This window comes from Carlito syrichta, unplaced genomic scaffold (genome assembly GCF_000164805.1).
Source record: "Carlito syrichta isolate Samal-C Ts95f unplaced genomic scaffold, Tarsius_syrichta-2.0.1 Scaffold303674, whole genome shotgun sequence".
NCBI lineage: Eukaryota > Metazoa > Chordata > Mammalia > Primates > Tarsiidae > Carlito > Carlito syrichta.
In genome coordinates, this window is record NW_007247770.1 from 58681 (window position 1) to 66132 (window position 7452).

Here is a 7452-nt window from a genome sequence, read left to right on the forward strand (position 1 = left end):
TGATTGGTTGCCAGTAGCACCAATCAGAGAGGGGAACCATGGTGTGGGATTGAAATGTGCTAAGAGGGTTGGAAAGGCCAATCAGGAAGAAGCATGTGAAAGAGGAAGTACATGAGCTTGGAAATGGGTGTGCTCACTCCAGTTCATGGGGACTGCAGCAAAAATTTTTAACAAGGACCTGCTGCAATCTGTCTGCCTGTCTGGTTTCTTTCTTCCTCCTTTCTCATCCTCATAAGTCTTTTCTGAGAAATCAGGTTGGTGAAACATCAATTAATAAATGGTCATCATATATTAAATGTATTTAAATGTAGTTATAAGACTCAAGCAGCTAGGGCTCGGTGGCTCAGCCTGTAATCCCGCGCTTTGGGAGGCTTAGGTGAGTGAATTACCTGAGCCCACGGGTTCGAGACCCACCTGGGCAACTTGGTGAGACCTCATCTCTACAATAAATCAAAAAAATTAGCCGGACGTGGTAGCATAACTGTAGTTCCAGCTACTTAGTTGCCTGAGGCGGAAGGATCGCCGGAGCCCAGCAGGTTGAGGCTGCGGTGGCCAGGAGCGGCCACCGCACTCCAGTCTGGGCGACTGAGTGAGACTCCAACTAAAAAAAAAAAGAGAGAGAATCAAACAGAGGTGAAAACAAAATGAGCTCATAATATTTACATTTTATTAGTTCTATAAAAGTAGAAACAGGTAATATGAAAGAAAGGAACCAAAAAGAAGAAAGTAAAATAAGCTCATTGATGTTTGCGAAGGTCATAGGTGAGAGTCAAGGATGTTATACAAAGCTAATAAAATGTAGTAACCTACTGTTGCAGGAATTTTCAACTGTACTGTCAGCTTAAACCTTCGAGTTCTTATCTCACAACCAAGAAAATTAAGGAGCACGGACACCCAAGATTAAGTGAAGAAGGAGTTTATTAAACAACAGAAAACTCTCAAGAAAAGAGAGGGGGCCCGAAATGGGTTCCTGGCAGTGGGGGAGTACTCTTGTGTCTTTCTCTCTCCCTTCGGGCCGTTGTCATTTGCATCTTACCCACCTCTCAGCTTCCTAGCTGTTTCCTGGTCCAAACATTTACTGCACATGTGTGCCCTTGTCCAAAGTTACTCTATCTTTATTATTACCTGTAAGTACCACAGAAAGCCTACTGGGTGGGGATGGGGGTGGATGGGTAAAGCCACAATCAAATGTCATGCTAATGTCATTATAATAAGCTTATATCAAGTTAGAACATTTACTTGAACCATTGCGCCTGCATCCCAATGGCGAAAATTTCCTTTGAATAAACCATCCTGGCTTAAGAGGATATTCTTAACCACATTAAGTACATTATCAACTGCTAGTTATATAACAGGGACGGTGGAGGGACGTTCTCACAGGTGTTACTTCTTTACCTGACACGCCCTGTCTATGTGCCTAGACAACTTCTGACTACCTCCTCTCTCACTACATAATTAAAAAGGAGAGTAAGGATATTATGAAATATAATGTAAGCATTTGAACAAAATCAAAACCTTTATAAATATCAGAATTAGCACAAAAGAACAAAATCGCGCTAAACAGAAGGCAATACATTTAATACATCCATAAAGAAACTTAAGATCTCATGAGAAAAATATAAAACTAAGAATATCAGTCATGATAATATTATAAAGCGGCTTAATTTTTTTTTTTTTGCTTTTGGATATACTCATTAATCAAAATATAAGTTTATTCTGTACAAGGGCTTGCTTCAAATAGAGATATTATTAAAGGTTAAAAAGATGGGTTGTAAAAAAGTTATTAAGGAAATACAAACAATGAGAAAGCAGGAGTTGTGATATTAGCATGAGACAAGGGTCTCAAAAATATTTTTTGAATGCAAAAATGCAAAGTTTTTGGAAAGATTTGTTCTGAGAGTATAAGAGCTCAATCTCTTTCCCTTCAAATTTTGTGTATTTTGTTATGGTTAATAACCGAATAGTCAGATCATATTTAGTTAACTTTATGTTGTGATTTACTGAATAAGCTACCTTTGGAATTAAAAAATAGATTTAACAAAAATCAGAACACATAAAATATTGTTTTATTTGTTTCTAATCAATTGGTATAATTATAGACATTGCTCATAATTATCTTACTGTTTAGGTTTTAAGAAAGCAAGCATGATTAGTATTTGCCTAGTAAGATTTGAAAGAAGTGTTGGAAATTGAGCAGATTGAAAAGAATCATAACTTTATGGAAGATACACATATAACCACAGTTTAGATGTAATTGTATTGTTTTTTGATATTATAAATGAGAAATGTTGCTAATATAAAAGGAAAATTAGAAGAATTTTTATTACTGTTTGGATACAGCAAACTCATGGTTAAACTTGTCTTTACACTTTTGAAGCATAATATGCTAAGGCTTTCAGCACTAACTAAATGGTACAAGTGCACCTATAAGATTTATCACTTTAACTGATGATGATTATATTATCTTAGGAAAACTCTGCACAATTATTACAATGATAAAAGGAAGAGAGATCCAGGTAATGATATACGAAGTAAGATGTTGGTGGCAAGATGGGAATGCATTCTTTGAAGTGCTAGATGGGGCTTACTCTCCATGAGCTTCTTCAGTGTGGCTATTCATGCTGACTACCTTCAACCAGAAAATTGATTAAGGAATGAAAGTAGATGTTTCCCCAACATATCTTCAAACTGACAATTTATGAGTCATGTAGGTCAACAGAGTCACATCTGGCTATTTATTATGGGAGGCTTTGATGTATACAATTTTAAAATATGTTGGTTGTGTTTGGCACTACATTTCTACACTAATAGGGCAGAAAAGATCCTTAAGGGAAAGAAAAGATAGTGGAGATAAACTCAGCTTGAGTTATCTAACCCCAGACCAGACAGTGAGTTGTGTTTTCTGCTATACCCACCTTGGCTGTGTTTTAAAATATTATTTTTGTAAAATTTAACGTCAGTAATAAAGAACCAGCACAAAGTTATTTTTAAAACCATTCAATGTTCACAATCTAATAAAACCGGAGAGAAGTTCTATGCCCACAAAATAAGTAACACAGTAACTCCTGATTTCTGCTGGCTGGCATATAAGAGTTCTCAATAAATGCCTAGTATATTACATGAACATTTCAGGATAGTTTCTATTGAGGAGTCAAGTAACTAGGAAAACTAAACTTCATTATTTGTCAACCATATTTTATAATTATGTCTTTTTTATATACTCATCACTGTGGAAATAGCTTGTCATTTTCTGTTTTATTGCCTGAAATCCAATATGTAATACAAAGTCAGTTTGATCATGATAAATCTTGTTGCTTCCATTGTACTGTTAATATATTAGATTGAAAATAGCGCTATATTTGAGGGCATATGTACATTATTTCTTGTATTCAGATAAAATTATGATCAGGCTGTAAATCAAAAAAGGCGTTTAAATAAACATTTACTTGCCACAAGTTTTAAAATAGCACATATTTGCTACTATTTACTCTTCTTATTGCTGGTTTATCTTTTTTTTTTCCTTCCACACATTGGTTCTTAATTTCTGTTTTGTTTCAACCAATACCTCAAGTATTTCATATAGAACTGAAACTCACCTGCAAATTGCTGATGAATCTTTTTTAATCCATATTTGTTTCAGAGAGATATTTTCAGATGCCCCTTTCATTTGGTTTTTAATTATTTTCCCAATTTTGAAAAAAATAAAGGTTTGAATCTTAGAGGTTCAATCTTCTGATTTAATTCCTATAATAGTTAAAACCATGAAAATCACATAAATTTTTATTTTTTTTGTCCACTATGAGAAATATAAATGTTATTTACATGTCATCATTTTTGCAAGATTTTTTTAAAATGCAGTTATCATTATTGTCAGACTTTTTAAAAATTTTATTTTAAAGTTGTGGTGTATAAGTGAGGGTGTATTACATAAGTTGAATGCAGATGAAGTTTGAGATGCTAGCTGGCCCTCTTTTCTCCTGATAGTGAACCAGACACCAATATGTTGTCTTATATTCTCCTCTCTCCTACCTCTTTCTTTTCCTTAGCAGTGTTCAGTGTCTGCCAATCCCATGCTTGTGCTCATGAAACCCAGGATCAGGGCCCATTTATGAGTGAGAACATGTGGTATTCAATTATTTGCTTCTGTGACAGTTCACTTAGCATGATGGTCTCCAGGTGCATACATGCAAAAGCCATGATCTTGTTCTCCTTTTATGGCTACATAAATTCTATCATTTATGTCTACTTTCTATGGACACCTGGGGGTTGATTCCATGTTTTTGTTATTGTGAATAGTACTGCAATAAATATACTTGTATAGGTGTCTTTTGGGTAGAGAGATTTATGTTCATCTTGGTATATTTCCAGAAGAAGCACTGCTAGATTGTATGGAAGCTCATTTTTCAATTCTTTGGTAACTTGTCACAGTGATTTCCACAAAGTTTGAATGAGTTTTACTCTCCACCAACAGTACAGAAGTGTTCCCTTTTTTCCACAGCCACACCAGTACTGTTGCTTTTTGACTTTTAATGATAGCCATCCTTACTGGTGTTAGGTTATATCTCATTGTAATTTTGATTTGCATTTCTCTGATGATTAGTGAAGCCGAGCATTTTTTTCAAGTGTTTGTTGGTTGCCTGTATGTTCCTTCCACACATTGGTTCTTAATTTCTGTTTTGTTTCAACCAATACCAATGAGAGTGTCTGTTCTTATCCTTTGCCCACTCTTTATTGGGGCTATTTGCTCATTTTCTTTCAATTCATTTGTGTTCTTTGTAGATCCTGGATGCCTTTGTCAGATGCATAAATATATATATTTCCCATTCTGCGAGTTGTCTGTTAACTCTCTTAGTATTTTTTTTTCCCTTGTGCAAAACTTTTCAGTTTGATAAGCTCTCACCTGTCAATCTTAGCTTTTGTTACATTTTTTTTACAAGCTTTTAAAATCTAAAATAGTTAATAAGAAATGGACAAAAATATAGCATGGTATTAAACTGTGGGTCATAAGATTTAAAATTCAGAGTCATTTATTATTTAAAGAAGGATAAATTACTTCAATTCAGATCTTGAGAGATTAAAAATTATTTGGTATTAATTGAGAAAGACTTTAAAGTGTAAGAGGGCCTGGCAAATGGGAGATGAATCAAGACTGAGGAGCATTTTTGTGGATCTAGTGGAGAAAGACCTAACAGCACAATAATATATAAGAAGCAGCTTAATTTCCATAGGTCTTATGCTTCATTTAAAGAATTAGAAAAGATAAGGTTGGTTTAAAAAAGAAGGGAATTCTGTAATTTCTGAGAACATGAATGAAACTGGAGAACATAATATTAATTTAAATAAGTTGGACACAAAAAGAAAAATGATGCATGATTTCTCTTTTATGTGGAATCTAAAAAAGTTGAGCTTATGGAAGCAGAAAGTAGAATGGTGGCTACATGGGGTTGTTGAGTGGCATGAGGAGATGTTAGTTAAAGACAGATACAACATTTCAATTAGATCAAGAGGTTAAGTTAGATGACTACATTCAGGAGATATCTATTATACAATATGTTTGGTGACTATAGTGAACAACAATGTATGTATACTGCTAAGAGTAGATATGAAGAGTACTTACACACAAAATTGATAAATGTATAAGGTAATGGGCATATGGATTACCTATATTTAACCTTTCTGCAATATTTACATATATTAAAACATGTTGTACATCATAAATGTCTATAATTTTTATTTCTAAACTAAAATGACAAATAAACGAAAAAAAGATAAGACTGAGAATATTAAGTGATGTTAGTTCAAGCAGAAAATTAAATATCAGGAAAATAAAACTGAGGTGTGAAAAAGACATTGACAAATTTGTTGTCATTGTTGCTGTTTGTTTGTTTTCTTTGGAAGTGAAATATTGTCAAACCCTGTGGGAGAGCTTTGGAAAACAAATAAAAGAAGAACTTTATGGATATCCTAGGCAAAACAAACTGAGAACAGAAACTAGAGAATTGGCAATACAGCTATGACAAAAAATAATTTTGGTTATATTTTAAAATTGTCTTTACATCTCCTTGGAATGGTGCAAAGAAAATCATATGCTTGTCTTTGTATGAAAAGTGAAACAAAAGTCTCAACTTAGCTTGTTACTCTAATTTGAATTAAAACATGCACTAAATCACAGAAAATGTTTTATCTTTATTGGTCACTGAGATCAAGCAATTTTCAGATCTTGTGTCTTATAAAGAATTTCAGTGTTCTGATTTATTTGTCAAAGTCATGTAAACATAAAATGCCCCTCTAAGTCCCACACTGACTTTATGATAAACAATATATTATTCTAAGAGAGGACAGAGGCTTACTTATCAGGGGAGGATGTTAAAATGCCCTCTTCTTTTCCATCACTCATTGAGTCATAACTCACAAGCAGTCACTTTTCATATATGATCATATCAAACATCAGCTACTACTGTTTTTGTTCCAGTAAGGTTCTTGGCAGTATATTTCTCCACAAGTTTTATATACTTTAAGGGAAACACACTGAGAGTGAAAGTACCTTGCCTTAGAAGTAGAACCAGGAGAAAATTGAATTGTTGTGAGTGGCACTATTTTTTAAAATATTGTTTGTGATACACATTATATTGTTCCTTGATGAACATGCCTAAAATAAAGTAACCATACAACTAGGCTTGAGGGAATTTGAAGAATTAAAACCAGAAACAATTCTATAATAATTCAGCAGAAAGTCTAAGATATGTTATTTGCTAATGGTGAAGGGCAAGGGTAGAGAACAAAATCACAATTGACTTGAAGTTCTTATATAACAGTGAAATTTTAGAACTGAATATCTAAGAAAGCAGCAGATTATTTTTGGATAAAGTATGTTCAGGAGTGTGGTGGTGAATTTTGTATTAATGTTTTCTAAATCTAACATGCCATTGTGTTTTTCAGAACTTACAAAGGAAGAAAGCTGCAGTTATGAATAAGAACTTGATTAAGGATTGTGGAAGAATTATGAAGTACTTATTAGTAATCATTGAAAACAAGACAATTAAGAAATCTACAAGAGCTTGACAAACTTTTAGCTTCATGGAGGCAAACCTAACGATGCCAGATCATGAACATGTGGCAAATGCCATTCCCCTTCTTTCCTTCTATGGGACTTATATGCCATAAGGGTATGAAGTATATATGAGAACAAACACACAAAAAGTCTCACAGAAAGGGTCTTTATGGAATTATGTAGATATAAGGAATTATGGAATTATGTATATGTAAAGAATTATGTGCTTGTAAATATGAGATGAAAGACAGGATAAAAGGAAACAATATGAGAAAATAATTGAACATAATAACCAATTTTAGTTTTATATAAAATAATGCTATATCATAAAATTTTATGTCAGTTCATATGGAATAAAAGTACATGGGTCTAAAATTTTAAAAGGTAGAGGAGTGACAAAT